At 42.9% G+C, this 17,387-nt stretch overlaps 1 protein-coding gene and 1 pseudogene across 1 annotated transcript in view; both read left to right on the top strand.

Annotated features, from left to right (window-relative positions):
• Positions 1-17,387, top strand: part of ADAMTS12 (ADAM metallopeptidase with thrombospondin type 1 motif 12) — a 315,003-nt gene that overhangs the window by 157,823 nt on the left and 139,793 nt on the right. The window lies entirely within an intron of this gene.
• LOC111726398 lies at positions 8,560-8,676 on the top strand (annotated as a pseudogene).

Here is a 17,387-nt window from a genome sequence, read left to right as displayed (position 1 = left end):
GTGAGAGCTTACCAATTCCCCTCCCACCTCCCCTCTCCCTCCTGCCCCCCCACTTGATTTTTGTTGTTTTTCTCTTGTGTGGGTGTGTGGTTGTTTATTGGTTTCATATTTGTATTGTGTACATTGGATACTTGATTTTCCATTCTTGTGAAACTTTAATAAGAAGAATGTTCTTCGACTCCATACATGTTAATACAAAAGTTGTAAAGTCTCTACCTTTTCATGGCTGAATAGTATTCCATGCTATGCATACCCCACTTTGTTAATCCATTCCTGGGTTAACAGGATGCCCTGGTGGGCATTTAGGTTGTTTCCACATCGTGGGGATTATAAATCGAGCTGCAATAACCAATCTAGTGCAAATGTCTTTGATAGGATGAGTTTTTCTTCTGGGTAGATGCCTAGTAGGGATTTCAGTGTCAAATGGGAGGTCTAATTTGAGTTCTTTGAGGATTCTCCATACTTCTTTCCAAAGAGGCTGTCTTAGCTTTCAATCCCACTAATAGTGTAAAAGTGTTCCCTTCTCTCCACAACCACAGCAACATCTGCAGCTTTGGGACTTTGTGATGTGGGCTCTTCTCACAGGGGTTAGGTGATATTTCAGGGTGGTTTTGATTTGCATTTCTCTGATGATCAGGGACAACTTAATTTCAGCTTGTAACTTCAGCACAAGTGACTCCATTTCAGTTGGTCTATTGTGCCAAGGGCAGGAGCTCAGTCCTAACCAATGGCTTCTACAAATTTTTATTTATCAGCCTTACAAATGAAGGAAATACATCATTCGTGACAACATGGATGGACCTGAGGAACATTACATTAGTGAAATAAGCCAAGCATTTAAAGACAAATACCACATGATGTCACTTATATGTGGAATCTAAAATAATCAAACTCATAGCATCACAGAGTGGAATGGTGGTTACCAGGGACTTAGGGAGAGGGAGAGAAATGGGGAGGGGTTAGTTAAAGGGTACAAAGTTTTAGTTATGCAAAATAAACAAGATCTGGAGATCTACTGTACAATATAGGGCCTAAGATTGACACCCCTATATTGTCTACTTAAAAATTTCTGAAATGGGTGGATCTTATGTTAAATGCTCTTACCACAAAAGGAAAATTAGAAAAGAAAGAAAAAACACAAATTGTGTGGGAGGAAACATTTGGATGTGATGGATGAGTTTACGGCACTAATGGTGATGATGGTTTGATGGTATCATGAGTATGGCCTTGTCTCCAAAAAACATCAAGTTGTGTATGTTAAATATCTACAGATTTTTATATGTCAAGCCCACTTCAATAAAACCATTGAAGAGAAAAGAAAATGAGGCTGAGGCTTTGAAAATTAGCACAGTTGAGTGTCACAAATGATTTTATTGGTGAAATGAGAGACTTGCTAGTCAGTATGACGAATATCAGAAACAAGTTCTCAGTGGTAAAATTAAGGGCACTCAAGTTTGGGGGCTGGGTATCATCAAGGAGCTCCCCACCCATGTATGAACAGGCTATAGCAATCTGGTGACACCTGAGGCTGTGCCTAGAGGATAGCACGGCATCTACTGAGAGCTGTTCCCAGCCACTGATGAGGAGGATGTCCAGCTGTCCAGTGCCAGGGCACTGGAGCCCTACTTCTGGAACACTATGGTTTCTGTCCCGAGAGAGATTTTCAGTGAAGAGGTGGACTTCATCGAGCTCACAGCTGTATGAATTGTCCTGGGCCTTCGTTCTAAAGGAATGTTTGTTTAATAAAAGCTTTCTTGTGGCAAAAAAAACAAAAAAAGCAAAAAAACATAGTTGATTTGTAAAAGGAAACAGCTCTGACCTAGTAGAGTTTGGTGACTGTGGTCACAGTGCCATCGGCCATTCACAAGCACTTTGTACCACTTGAAGCTCACTGTATGGTAGTCTGTTCTTTATCCAGAAATATTAGCTAAGGAAGGAATGGAGAAGTAGCACCTTTTGTTTGCTTACACTTTTAAAAGCACCAGGCATCCCCGATGTTTAAAAACACAGAAGACAATGGAAAGTATCAATGGGGTAAGTCAGATGGACACAAAGATGTTTGTGATGCTGCTGGGGAGGCAGGTGGAAGTCTTCACAGACTCATGATCAACAGGGATACCAGCAGGTACTGTATCCAGGGAAAGAATATCTTGTAGTGAGACTAGGCTGATTCTGGAACAGTGCTGGAAGTTGCTTTATAGAAATTGTTGATAGAAGTTCCTATATCATATAGTCAGTTCTCTTTCTCTTATAAAAGAGTCCAGGGGAAGGCATGATTCTCTAAGTATATATTAAATCGGGCGTGGTACAGTCATTCAGGGGTATGATAATAACACTCTTCTGTGAGATGGGCTATGGAAAACTTCAGTTTTTCAGCCATCTGTGGACACTCAGAAAATCCACTTGATCCAGTGTGCACCGCAAGAGTCCCTTAAGGATTGCTGTCACCGGTAGTCACTCTCCTTTAAACTGACATTAGCAGGCAAACCGAGAAAGGAAAATGTCACAGGTGGTTCAGGATTTAAGGCTGTCGGGATTTTCCATCTTCGTTTCAAATGGCGTGAGTCCCACCATGGGAAAGGTATTGTACTAATACCTTTATATGTGCTTGGTATCTTCAGACTGAACCCCCACAAGTTAAGCCTCCAATCTGCAAAACACCTGGGATTCTAGAATCCATCCTGCCTCAATTGCTGGCTCTCAGTGTGGGTGTTTGGAAGGTCGAGACTGGGGGGTTTCTTCTCGCTTTATGTGGCATCTCAAGACACCTTTGTCCTGGTCTGGATGAGCTTGTTTATTTTTGTTTAATTTTATTTTACATTTTGATTAAGATCTGAGCTGAGCCTCTCAGTCATTCTAGATGTTACCATTTGAATAAGTTACTTACTGATTCAGATCTGCTCCCAGGGCCCCTTCTGGGGTGGGTTGGGTGGTGTCAATGCCTCTCCCTTTAGAGCTTTAGGGAAAGCTCAAAAGAAAGAAGTGAATACTGGCCTAGTCGGTCTTGATGGCTGCAGATGGAGCTCTCTGGATCACACTTAATAGAGAGCGTGGCCGGGCAGCCAGAGTCCAGCTAGTAAAGGAAGGAGGGAAGGACAGATTTTGGAAGACAGCAGCAGCTTTGTCTCTCCAGGGAAGTCATAAGTAGATGCATATTCTAAGGGTGGTCAGATTTTGGAAAGCAGAACCTAGAGAAATTCCCCTAGCAGGTGACAGGCCAGTTAAATTCCTTTATAGGCTAATTATGTTTGATTAACTTTATTCTTTTTTATTTATTTATGCTCACACCTAGTTTCCAGGACCTGAGATATTGTATACGCTGTGTTTATCATGGACTGTTTCTCTTTCCCTCTCATCCCCATTCTTCCAAAGTTACTCTTCTTGGACAAAGTCCACTGAAGGAGGAAATATGGATTTGGAGCTCAGAAGAGGCTGGAATTGTAGTGGGGAGGCGCTGGCTCTGGACTAGGAACTGGGAGATGCAAGTGTAGTTTTATTTAAGCTATTATTGTATGAGCTTAGACAAGTAATTTTTTAATGAAACTTTTATTGTGAAAATAATTGTAGATACACACACAATTGTAAGACAGTACTCAACAATCTGATGGTTATTAATATAAGCACAAAGTGCTGCAACCAAGGGAGCCTGCACAGTTTTCAGCCAATTTCTCCCGATGGTAACATCTTATGAAACAATAGCACAGCATGACATGATATGGGCAATGACACAATCCACTGATCTTATTCCTATTTCTCCAGTTTTATTCCCACTCATGTGTGTGTGTGAGGTTAATCCTATATGATTTTATCACATGTGCAGTTTTGTGCTTCCACTGACTGTCAAGATGTAGAACAGTTCTATACCCAGGAGGCTGCCTGCCTTGTGTTCATCTTTTATAATTATATCCCCTCCCCCCTGTGCCCCACTAATCCTCCACCCTGACCCCTGGCAATCACTAATCTGTTCTAAAATTTCTAAAATTTTGTTATCTAAAAAATATTATGTAAATGAGATCATACAGTATACAGCCTTTAGAGCATGGCTTGTTTCACTCAGAGGAATTTCCTGGAGATCCATCCAAGTTGCTGTGTCTCATTATGTGGCCGAGTAACATTCTATGGTATGGATGTGCCAGAGTTGGCTTCTCCCTGCCCTGGCTAACATCTGAATTGTTTCTGGGCTTTGGCTGTGATGCATAGAGCTGCTATGATCGTTAAACTACAGATTTATTTTTCTTTTTCTTTAAGCTACAGATTTTCGTGTGAACATATGTCTCTGTTTCTCTGGAACAAATACTCAGGAGTACAATTGCTGAGTCGGATGGTGATTGCAAGTGTAGTCTTCCAAGATACTGGCAAATGTCCGGTTTGCTGTATCCATTTAAAATGGAATGGCTATTCCGTTTTACATTCCCCTTGGTGGTAGATGAATCATTTAGTGTCTCCATATCCTCCAAAGTGTTTGGGTGTTGTCACTGTTTTTTATTTTACCCTTTCTGATAGGCGTGTGTGAGTGTCTCATGGTGATTTTTAATTGCATTTCCTCGAGAGTTAATTTTATTGAGTATCTGTTAATGTGCTTTTTGCCCTATACTCCTCTTCAGTGAATTGTCTGCTGTTTTGATTATTTTTAAGTGTTTTGGTTTTATTCTTCTTGTTAGTCTTAAGTTTGGAAATGCTTTATATATTTTGTTAACACACCTTTGTGGAACATGTGCTTTGCAAATATTTCCTCCCAGTATGTGTCACGTCTTTCCATTTTCTTCACGTGGACTTTTTCTTTTCAACAACAGCTTTCTTGGGATGTAATTCACATACCATGCAATTTCCCCACTGACAGTACTCAACAATCTCATGGTTATTAATATGAGCACAAAGTGCTACAACCAGGATCAAAATCAATTTTGGAGCATTTCATCTCTCCAAAATGAAACTATGCACTTCAGATGGGCTTTTTTTGTAGAGCAAACATTTTTAATTTTGATGAGGTCAGAGTTACCAATTTCCTTAGTAGGTGGTCTAAAGCTAAAAACTCCTTCTGCCTGGTTCAAACTCCTGAACATTTTCTCTATATTTCTTTTCTGAAAATTTCTCATCTTACATTTTATGGTTAGGTTCATCCTTTTTGAATTAAGCTTTATGTAAGAAGTAAGGATTAGATCAAGGCTCTTTTTGTTTTAATTTTTCGCCTGTGAATGCCCCATGACCCTGAACATCTTTGTGGAAAAGGCCATCCTTTCTCTACCGAACTGCTTTGCACCTTGGTCAGAAATCTGTTCGGCATATCTGTGTGGGTTTGTTTCTGGATTCTCAATTCCATTCCTTGGATCCAGGTGTCTGTCCTTTCTAACTCTAGCTTTTAAAAATCTAATTGACCTACCTAGGAAATAGGGTTAGTAATACCTGCACTGTAACCCCAGGTTGTAAAGAGAATCAACTATTATGTTAAAGGTGCTTAGCTCTGTGAACTGTAAAGCAGTACCTGAAGGTAATATATTTATATAGGCAAGAACAAGGAGACTTGACTTAGTCCCCCACTGAAATTCTTGTAGCTTATCTGGTAGGCATTGTTTAATTTTCACCTTCAGATGTGAGAACCACGATGAGTTACTGCTCAGGCAATTTGGAATTATCCAAGTCACTCTGAATTCTTGAAAGACCATACATTTATTCTCTCCACGCCTTTGCTTATCCTGCTTATTCTATCTGCTCTCCTCTGCCCTCTGCTGCCTTACATTCCACCCACCCTGGAAGACCTGCTTACCACCTCAAGAAATACGTCTCCAACTGGACAGCGAGTCTCGCAGTGGCAACACAGTTGATTTCACTGATTTCACATGTAACGTCACAGCCGGGCATGGTGACTGGAAAAGATCAAACAGATCATGTGCTCACTGAATCCTGGGTCTTGATATCTCTTTCCCTTTAACCCCCTCTTATCATTTGTAGTACTCTTGATCATTTATCATGTGTGCCATTTTTTCTCTTGCTGATGGATTTTGTCTTCTGTAATAAATAAGAAAACATCTTGAGAATAAGAGCTATATTAATACTTTATCATTCCCTAGAGAGCCAGTGTGGGCCTGGCAGTTTCTGAATACGTGCCAAATACCTTAAGCCTAAAATTAAATAGTACGGTTTAATTATATTGCATCCATTGCCTCTTTTTTGAGAGGAGAAAATTCCAGAACCCCTATTTTTAAAGCCTGAAGGCCCAAAGTATGTCTCAGAGAGGAGTTATAGGTGGTAAATGTGTAATAAGAGCTTCCTCTTTAGGTGAACAAGGGATTATTGGGGAAGAAAGGTTGGCCAACAGAGTTTAGGTGCTTGGAATGTCTTATTGGGAAAAAAAAAAAAGCAGCCCTGCAGAGGACAGGGTCTGAGCTTGACAGTATTAACCCAGAAAGAGCTGCCCAGGAAACCCTAATATCCCCAAGGAGGCAGGAATGGGCAGAGGCAGAGACATCTGTCAGCATTCATAGGCGGACTATAGCCGCAGGACAAGGGGAGGAAGTCACAGAGGTTATGAAGCTTTAATGAACAAATCTACTAAACCTCAATTCAAACCTGAGTCTTTCCATGGCTTCTCTAGTCCTGGCAGCAAGTAGTTGGGACGGAGTTACTTACCTTCCTTTGCTTTTCCTGGGAAGACAGCTGTGTAATGTTGGGCCACCTTTGCTGCCCTCACCAGCTGTGACACTACCTAGGAAGGGCGGAGGGAAAGAACTTTTAGTGTATGTTATTCTCAAACCTTGGTAACTGGAGTGCTTTGGACAATGGAAGTTCTGGCTAATTAAAATTTGTTAATAAAAGGTTAGTCCGAAAAGCATTATTTGGATAATTCCAATTATAGGTATTGAAATATTAATATCATAATAAGCACATTTTAGTGATTGTGTGACAGTGTTTGGTGATTGAGTCTCTTAGGGCCCTAAAGATCATTATGAGACTTTGTCAAAGCAGCTTCTGAAAGTGAAAGAAATCGGATGGATCCGTATTCACGTTAACATCTGCCATCTACCATGGAACTTACTTTAAAAAAAAATTCATTAAAAAAAATTAGTGAAATATACCTAACATAAAATTTACCTTTCTAACCACTTTTAAGCATACAGTTCAGTGGCTTTAAGTATATTGACATGAATCATCCATTCATTTCCAGAACTCCTCCTATCCTTCCAGCTGAAACTCATTATTCCTGGGTCTCTTCCCCTCCTCAGCCGACAACCCCTGGCAATGGCTATTCTACCTTCTGCCTCTATGAATCTCTCTAGGCCACATACCTCATGGAAGAGGAACCATGTAGCATATGTCCTTTAGTGACTGGCTTATTTCATTTAACATCCTCAAGATTCATCTTATCTTGTGTGACTCATCATGTTTTTAAGACTGAACAATATTCTATGGTATGTACTTAACACATTTTGTTTATCTCCCCATTTATTTATGACAGATTACTTTTTAAAATAAATCTCTGCATCAAGACTCACTGACATCTCTCTCTCTCCCTTTTTTCTTTTTCCCCTCCCTCCCTTCTGAAAAGAAGAGAATAGAAAAACAACTGATAAAAATTGTCTGAGTGCTGCTTCCTTGTCACTTTGTTCCAGTCAGAAGGGGACTGTGCAGACATTTTAGAAGGTGAGGACAGGGATGAGAGAGCCAGGCTGGTTAAAGACATGGCTCTCCCTAATCAGAATTTAATAAGCTCTAACTGAAAACAAGAGGAGTTAGAATTTTTATCTATAAACCTCATCTCTTTTGCTGCAGATGAGATTGAGGAAAACAAAATAGTACTTACTGTGACCCTGCTATGCGGTCAGTACTGTGCTGGACTTGCTCCTTCCAGAAATTCGGAGCCTGGCTTTACATAAAACAGCAAGTAATTAGGAGACCCTGGATTAATCTCCAGGCGTCAGAAGATCTAAACGAGTGCTCTGCAGTAAAAATATGTGAGTCAGAAGTATAAGTCATAGATGTAATTTTCAACTTTCTATTGGTCAAGACCAAGAAAAAGAAATAGGGAAAATTAACACTTAGTCCAGAATATTAGTATTTCAACATGTAATTAATATTATATTATGAATGTGATGGTTTACATTCTTTTTTTGTACCAAGTCTTTGACTCCAGTGTGTATTTTATGCTGACAGCACATCTCAGTTTGGAGGGGCACATTTCAAGGGCTCCAGCCCTGCACAGAGCCTGTGGCCACCATATTGGCCTTTGCGTTTACAGACCACACTGCTCTTTCCATTGCCCAGGGAGTGTGTTTATTTGGCTGAAGATAGTCTCTCCTTTATGCTTCATATGTCTGGAGTTCCTTAATTGCAATCCTGGCTTTATTTTTGAACCTCCTTATCAGTAACATACCTTCATCGAAGAATAACAGGCTTATTATAAGCTTTTTTTTTTCCTCCTTGGTTTTGTATTTTTCTCCAGGTCTACTTTTCTGTCTTTGGAGAATTAGAAAAAGAATGAATAGGCAAATTGGGTAGATTTATAATTTTGAATAATTATATAGGTTATTATATGATAGCAGTTGCTAAAGAAGATAGTTTTAGATGGCTGGGGAAAATAGATTTTAGTCACTCTGAGCCTAAAGAATTATCTTTCTATGGTCTGTTGGCCATTTCAGAACTTTGGAAATGTAATGGTCAATTCATTAGAAAGAAACAGTATGAGTCATTGGTGATAGATGTAGGCTGGTATGTATTTGTAGCCTTAATACTGGGGTTCTAAAATATCCATAAAATATGATTATATTTATCTCAAGAGGATATTTAAGTTATTCATTAGAATTATAATGCTGTTAAATATTAATTACAACCCCCCCCCAAAATTATTGTGGGTTTTGAAACAAAATAAAAAGATAATTCTACAGTATGAAAGAAAAAAGGACAGACAAAAATTGGAGAAGAAATTTTTTGAAAAGCCTGCCATAAAAATTATAGAACATACACCTAAGGTGGCGGGTTCGAATCCCAAGCCCGGGCCCACCAAACAACAATGATGGCTGCAACCAAAAAATGGCCAGGCGTTGTGGCGGCCGCCTGTAGTCCCAGCTACTTGGGAGGCTGAGGCAGGAGACTCACTTGAGCCCAGGAGTTGGAGGTTGCTGTGAGCGTGATGCCATGGCACTCTACCAAAGGGGATAGCTTGAGGCTCGGTCTCAAAAAAAAAAAAAAAAGTATAGAATTGTGGTGAAGGAAAAAAAAGTAAAGGCTCTTCTCTCTCTATTTTTTTTTTTTGAGACGGAGCCTCAAGCTATCCCCCTGGGTAGAGTGCCATGGTATCACGCTCACAGCAACCTCCAACTCCTGGGCTCAAGTGAGTCTCCTGCCTCAGCCTCCCAAGTAGCTGGGACTACAGGCACCCGCCACAACGCCTGGCCATTTTTTGGTTGCAGCCATCACTGTTGTTTGGTGGGCCCGGGCTGGGGATTTGAACCCGCCACCTTAGGTGTATGTGGCTGGCGCCTTAGCCGCTTGAGCCACAGGCGCCGAGCCATCTTCTCTATATTTTTAAGGTTTATTTTTCTAATGGTAAAAGTAATGCAGAAAATGCAGTAAAATGGACAAAAGAAAAAAAAATTACCCATATTCCTACTTTCTTTAATATCTTTCCAAGAAACTTCAGAACTAAAATAGGAATATCTTGTTTTTTCCTTAGAGCAGGAGAGGACCATAGTCACAGAATCATGTTTCCTGCCCGATTTCAGCATGTGAACATGTTTGTTTTTGGCATTCTACTTTAAGGGCTGGGCATTGAGGGTATATAAATGTGCTAAGTACAGCACAGAGTTGGGAAGGAAAAACAACTCTTTGAGTTAATACGATGACTCACTAAGCCTTGATGTTGGATGACATGAATGAATGAAGGGGGCCCTCAAAGAAAGTTAAGAAGGGGTCAGTGCACTATTTGTGAGATTCCAACCTGCCACCAAAGCCAGACTCTGACCATCAGCTTGTGGAATTGGGTGTCCTCAGTGGTGGCCGTGGCCTGCCCAGTTAGGCTCCAGATCTGTCTGAGAGTTACTGTCTCTTGCCAAAGACATGCCTGCTAATACTTCCCAGATAGTTGCTCCTCTTGTGGTCACTGAGGACATCAGTATTTTAAATGAATTCTCCTTCTGGCAGGCAGGGTGACTCTCAAGAGTGAGATGGAGAGTCAGAGAAGGGAGTCTCAGGGACCTGCCTTATACCTACAAGGTGTTTCACCAGCATCTGCCCCCAGCCTGGCCCTCTCAAGAGGATTTTGAGACCTGTCCTCAGGCCTGGGAAAGGCCCTGTGTCCTGCCACCCTTGCCTTGTCTTCAGACAGCTATTTAGGAATAGCTCAACACCAGCAAATGAGTGACCTCCATGGAGCCCAAATGAACCCTTTAGGTGGTTTATCCACTTTTAACTTTTCTAGAGAAATCATTTTAGTTACTGTCCCAAAGTCAGGCCTCCAAAACTCATGTTTGAAGTATGAGTGATTAAACTCAGATCAGATTCAATGGAGTGTGAATACCATTATTTTTTAGTTCTCCATACACTGCCCCACCCCCCATAAACAAAAATACTAAGGGAATGAGTCCATGCACTCATTCCACACATACTGCACCACACGTAGGCCTCCAGGCTCTATGCTGAGTCTTGAGTTACATAGATCTCTGAGACATAGTCCAGTTCTTTCTTGTAAAGAAAGCTTTCCCCATCCAAGAGATGGTGTCTGAAACAGTGGGCTCATCCCAGCAGAAGAAAATTAAGTGAAACACAGGGCTTTGGGGTAAGAAAACTAACAGTGACAATTCCATTTATTTGCTTCATTTGTTAATAGATAAAATCTTACCTTTGGTTCAGAACAAGAATAATATCATTCTGACCTTTACTCAGACGAAGAAAACCGCATATTCTCTTTCTGATGCTTGTTACAAAAGAAAAGTAATCCGTGATTGCATCTGACACAAAATCCTCCCAGGATTATAATTGATGTCTCCTGAGTTCCTCCTGCTGCCAATTCCCTTGTCAGGCCTTTGATACCACAGAGGGCTAAGAAAAAAATGATGTGTTCGATGCATTTAGACTATTTAGAAAAATTCTTATAACACACTGGGAAACTGTACGTTCCCCATAGAGTTGTACAAACTGGATGCAACATTTTCTACCTGACCAAACCATTCTTGTAAATTAGGTACATACTTTGTAAGTACCATGAGGCTAAATTTCACTATGACAAACAATGCAAAGGTATTGTACACTAGATAGACAACTTGCAGAAACCCTAACCCTACTCCCTCAATATGGAAAACTTAAAAATTTGGATGAAGAGCTTTAAAATATATATTTCTTTTCTTCAAACATGGATAGCAGAGGGGAAAGAACGTGAACAAAGTTCTCAGAAGCAAAAAGAAATAGCAAAAGAGAGAGAAGATGAGGAAGGGAGGAGGGAGGGAGGGACAAAATGATGGCAATGCAGACACCAGAAGTTACCCAAATGCTGAAGACAGGGATTCCTTTGGAGCCCCGAGGTCTGGATCTTAAGAACCTGTGTCTAAGGGACAAATGACAAGTGTCTGAATCCCTAAGAAGGGGAGGGCTGGAAGCAGACACCTACATATAGCTGAAACTTTGAAAAGTGTCACTCTCAGTGAAGGAGCAAACCAGAAACCAAACCAAACCAACCAACCTACAAAAAATACCCCCCAGAGGAAAACTGTATGGAAATGAACCAATTTTGGCCTAGGTTCTGTGTACAGTAAGAAGGAATTATTTATGGTAGGAGGAAAACAGAACATTTTAAAACCTGAATGTATATAAATACTATATTTATAATAAATTGCCATGCAATAGAATGTTATAAAATGTTCTATCTCTGAACTGGAGTGTGAGCTGGAAAGAACTGAACATGCCCACAGGTATGTGGATGAGATCACAGGTAAACAGCACCTCTTTTACCTCTTAAAAGATGAAGACCCATCAGCATGGAGTTGCTTTGCTGCTGTCTGTTGAAAGGTGGGGCAGATGATTTCTCAAGATCTCTGTGCTGTATTTCTCTTATTAGTGCACTCAAAGATTTCTTTACTCTTGACCTTCAGCTTGATTACGACTGTCTCACCAAGTTCACATTTATTGATTAGAACACTCATTTTCTGAGGGACTCCGGGGATGCAGGAAGAGCTTAAACCTTCTCTTTCTCTACAGAAAATGTGATGAGAGGTTGTAGAAGAGAATTCAGATGAGGAAAGAGTTGAGGCAGGGCAAGAGGCAGAGCCCTGGGCCATTCCCTAAGCAGAGGGGCAGCCTCCTCCAGTGTCGAGACTGGAATCCACTGGCACACTAAAAAGCATCCCTGAATGTGCCATAAAGCTTGTAATTTCCAGAGTTGTCCATTGTCTGTTCACTTTTCTTGCTCCAGGCTCCTCTGTGCAACTTGGCCAAGATGTACTCCATGCCCTTCTACAAAGGACCCTGAGACTCAGAAAAGAGCAGCGGGTGAGGGCCCTGCCATGGGGAACTCCATAAGGGAGAGAGACAGAGCTTCGTGAGGTGCTGCCTGGAGTGTTTGGGGAAGGAAAAGGACTCAGTAAATCATATCCTCTCGGGATCTCTCAGACCTCTGCTCTGCTAATGCTGAGGGGACCCTGGACGTTTCAGCCAACACTGGACAAACACCCGCCCAGGCTCAGCTCCAGGGTTAGGAAAGGCCATCCTCTGTCAGCACTGGGCACTGTCTCAAAGCACTTAACAGTTGCAATGTGGAGACTCCTCTGATTGAAACAAATCATTACCTGAGGAAAAATAGACGACTCTCGCAGTTCCGCATAGCTCATAAGTCACTTCTGATTCTTCCTTCGCCAGGACAGCCGATGTTTACTGGGCACCACTGTGTGTCAAGTGTGGTATTAGGCTGAGGGGAAGCTAGAGGGAATGTTTTCTGGCCCTTTAGCTGGGTGAACCCTGATTGGGGAGCCCCTCAAGTAGCAGGGAATTATAGTTGAGTGGAAAGAACTCATGTGGAGATGTGCAAGGAAGTGATAGCTGTGCCAGCCCCAAAGAGGGCTCTTTATATACTGTGTGTGTCGGGGGGGGGGGGGGGGGAGTGCTGGGTTCTCGTTGGCACCTCACCTATCCCAAAGAACTAGCTGGCTTTATCATTAGGCTTTGGAGATAAATGTCTCGTACTTTCTAAAGTTGCTTACCAGAAACATTTCTTCTGTCCAATCTAGGATGATTTCATCAGGACTCAGCAGAGTCAGTCCAAATCTATATGCTCTTCTCCAACACAGTCTCAGTGGGGTCCAATTCAAGTCCCACCACCTCTGCCAAGTTCTGACACTGTCTGTAATGGAACTGCTATCCCTTTGCTTGGGAATCCAATAACGAAACTGTCCTATGTCCATGTTGCCTTGGCCACAATTAGGTTGATCATCTCTTACTGCTCTGCCTGTATGTGTAGAGCGGCTTGGGCCTTGCCCACAGAGACCGGTATGTACAGGTCTGTGGTTGTTGTAGTGGAGTCACACAGACTTGGCTGGGTCTGGGCTCTGCCCATTGCTATGTGCCTTTGGAAAAAATATCTAATTTCTTTAAGCCTCCGTTTCTTCATATATACAATGGTGATAATATTGATAAAAGGGTTTATCTCATGGAATTGACATAATTAAGTGAAATATTGGTCTATGTGCTTAGTAAGTGCTAAATGTAGGTTTTGTTGAAAATTTAAAATAGCTATGAGCCCTTACCAGACCTCACCTCACATTCTATGCATCCTCTTATGTGACCATTTGCTGAATAATTCACCTATTTTCTGGAAAAGTGAAAGGAACCTGATGGGCTTTAAAGATTTTTCTTCTCTTAAGTTCTTGTAAGCTCAGGCCATGCTAACAAGTCTATCACTAAAATGCTATAGACTAGGTGTTTAAGCAGCCGAAATTTATTTCTCACAGTTCTAGAGATTAGAAGTCTAAGATCAAGGAGTGGGCAGATTTGTGTCTGGTGAAGGCCCTCCTGCTGCTGTGTTGCCCTTCTGCTGTGAGCCACATGCAGGGGGTGGGAGGGAGAGATGGGGAGAGGGAGAAGGGGAGAGAAAAGAGGAGAAAGAATGCATGAGTGCCAAGGGGGGACTTCGCCCTATAGAGCTTCCAGAGCCACCACCGCTGGATTTCCAGTGCGGCAGCATAAAGAGTCGACTTTGTGTGCTCTGACAGTCTGAGGCCCTTGGTTTCCCAGGACAGCCTCCAGTTCAGTGCCTTCCTGGCAGGGCGCCTCTGATGAGGATTATCTGAGCCTGCTACACACCTCCTCCAGCTGTGACTTGTCTGCCGCTGATAAGCCTGTATCTGATAAACTGTCTGAGGAAATAGATGAAATCTGGAATGACCTGGAAAATTATATCAAGAGAAATGAAGACAAGGCTAGAGACCGTCTCCTCACCGCATTTCCTGTAGGCAAAGATGATGTGCAAGCTGGGCTGCACGCTGAGAGCTCCCCAGAGCTGCGCCCGCACGTGGCTCACTCCGAGTCTGCGCTGTCACTGCCCAAAAGCCAGGTTTCCCCCACACCAGGGAAAAGCAGGGCCGTCGGAGCGAGGCGGGTCAACTACCCCTTCAAAGAAGGCCTGGTTTCTAGAGAAGGCTCCTTTGTGAGTCTTAACCAGCTCTCTGTGCCCAGTGAGACGCCTTCTGTGGACAGTCCTTATGACTTGGCTGATAGCAGTCTGTCAATCAGCTTTTAAAAGTGAAAAGTCCAGAGCTGGAACAGCCACTGGCCAGCCAGCATCCTAAGTTTGCGCACAGAGATCTGGCAACTATCTTAGAAGAGAAGAGGCCAGGAGGGCCCGCCATTGGTGTCAGGACTGCTGAATAGTCCCAGTTGTATTCAGAGAGACTCCCCTTAAAGTTCGGAAGGATGACTGGGCCAGCCCTGGAGATTCCTCCCTCCTCAGGTCCTCATCACCTTCCCAGGTCCAACAGTCTAGCGAGGATTGGCTCCTGCATTCAACCTATAGTAACGGAGAGTTGGCAGATTTTTCCCCAGCCAGAGCAAGCCTTGAGGTCAAGATATCCCACTTTAGAGATTGGGACAAAAAGTACTCCCAGACAGCTGTCTGCAGCGTGCCCTGTGCCTTCCCTGCAAACCTCCAACCCTCTGCCGGGCTCCGTGCAGGGTTGCCATGTGATAGTCAGCCCAACAAGGAGAACTTGTGTCAGGGCCATCTGTACAACTTCGGGGGTCGGAAAGGAACCAGTGCTAAATATCAGCCCTATAACAGGTCCCAGTCATCTTCCTCAGTCTTGATAAACAAGTCAATGGACTCCATCAACTACCGTAGTGACCCGGAAAAGCAGCAGCTGCTGTCTCTGCAGCGAAGTTCAAGGTGTGAGAGTCACCAGAACTTGCTGCCGGGTCCTGCTGACTCACATCCACAGGGCACTGACCAACTCTCTGATCTCATGCTCAAAGACTCACAGAAAGTTCTGGTAGTAAATAGACACTTGTCCTTAAATGCCCAAATAGCCACACAGAACTATTTTTCCAATTTCAAAGAGGCTGAAGGAGATGAAGATGACTATGTGGAAATAAAGTCGGAAGAAGCTGGAGCCGTCTCACAGCCAGAGAAGGAAATCTGACTTGAATATGATGCGCGCTGGCTTTTCCGATAATGTGAGCAGCAACACATCTCTGGTGTCTCTTCCTCTCCTTATAAGAACACTAACCCCATGATGGGGTATCCACCCTAATAAGAATCTAAGCCCAATTACCACCTAAGACCTCACTTCCTAGTGCCATCGCCCTGGGGATTAGGACTGCAACACGTGCATTTGGGCAAGACATGAACATTCAGCCTGTAGCAATTCTCTTAACGCTGTGGGATAAAGGGAGGAAGAGGGAGAGGGGAAAGGAGAAGTAAGAAAAGGAGGATAGGGTTAAGGGGAGCAGAGTAATTACTGCTCTTTTCTACCAGTTTCTCACCAGTGACAGGCTCTTGCCAGCTTCTAACTTTTGACATCTGAGGGCCCAAGATGAGAGGCCAACCTCTGTCACATCCAGGCTGTGGCTGGGAGCCCAGGGGCCTGCTTTAATGAAAGGGCTGCACGCTCACTGCAGGGTCTCTGACAACCAAGGTGAGCTAAGAGGATGGTGTTGATGGGATCTTGTACTCAGCCCCGTCTGTAAGGCCCTTTCTAGAAAACATCAGCCTACACAGGCTCAAGGGTGGCTGCCTGGCTTGGACAGATAGTGGTTTGAAAACATTCCCCTGAGTTTTGAAAAAGGGATGAGAGGCTAATAGGGAAGTGGGGGTAGTGCAGAGAGTTAGAACTCATTGATAAAGTCTCCAGATATTTCTTCGGGAACTCATACTTTTCCATGCAGAGTAAGTGCAGAAGGAAAATAGAAAATGATTCTAACATGGGGGGGGGGTAACCATCTCCCCGTTTATAAATCCTCTCAGGGCTTCCCTCCAAAGTTACTTAATCCCAGATTATTTCTAAAATGTGTTATATCAAGGTATTACTATTTTGAAGTAACATTTAGAACAATAGATTTTAGACCTATGATGATTTTTCCTTTCTCCGTCAGTATTGTTTAAAGTGTTCTGACTTCACATGGACAGCAACACTGGGATCCAACAAAGGTTACAGCAAATCAGTGTGACCTGATTTGCAGTGTGACTTGTAACCTGCGAGCACTGGGGGAGATGGGAGGGCGTAGTGAGGCTTGTCCCAATTCAGAGTTGCAGGCAGGACCGCAGGAGGGGTATTATCCCAGATGCTTCCAAGAATAGAGCCAGAACTAATGAGTGGGGATTACAGGAAGGTGGGTTTGGGCTCATGCAGGAGAAAACTTCCCAAGGGAACAAGATGCCCTGTGGGCTGGTGTGTGCCCCTCCTCCTGCAGAAGTATCCACAGGGAGACTGGATGGCTATGACCAGAGTCGGAAGGGATGTGAGGTTTGAGGGAGAGATAGGAAGGGTATGCTGAGACCCAGATGTCACCTCTCCTTGGCCCAGCCATCCCCATTCACTCACTCCCCTAGTCTGGTCATCTTTCCTTAGCTCCCCTGGCCATTCTGAGCCTCCAGACCTTTTTAGACTTGACCACAACTTGGGCTTGACAATCATTGGCTTCCCTATGTGTGAAGTATCTCTTTATTCCATTTTGGTTTTAAATAGACCTCTTTCGGTTAGAATGTGTTCCCTAGTTATAATATTCTAGGATTCTGAGAAGAATTTTGTACGGCTTCTTTCCACTTTTCTGCCTGATTCTATGACCTCACCTACATTTTTCTTCCAAACCATGATCCTCATACATCAAATCTTCTTTATACTGAAGCCTGTCAGTCACCTTGATAATTTTACTGTGTTTCTTTGGATTCTTTCCAGCTCTTTTTATACCTTCTGGAA

Source organism: Otolemur garnettii, unplaced genomic scaffold (assembly GCF_000181295.1).
Source record: "Otolemur garnettii isolate 467f Iridium unplaced genomic scaffold, OtoGar3 scaffold00063, whole genome shotgun sequence".
Lineage (NCBI taxonomy): Eukaryota > Metazoa > Chordata > Mammalia > Primates > Galagidae > Otolemur > Otolemur garnettii.
Note: the sequence above shows the minus strand (reverse complement) of the source record. Positions and strands in the feature narration are given on the sequence as shown.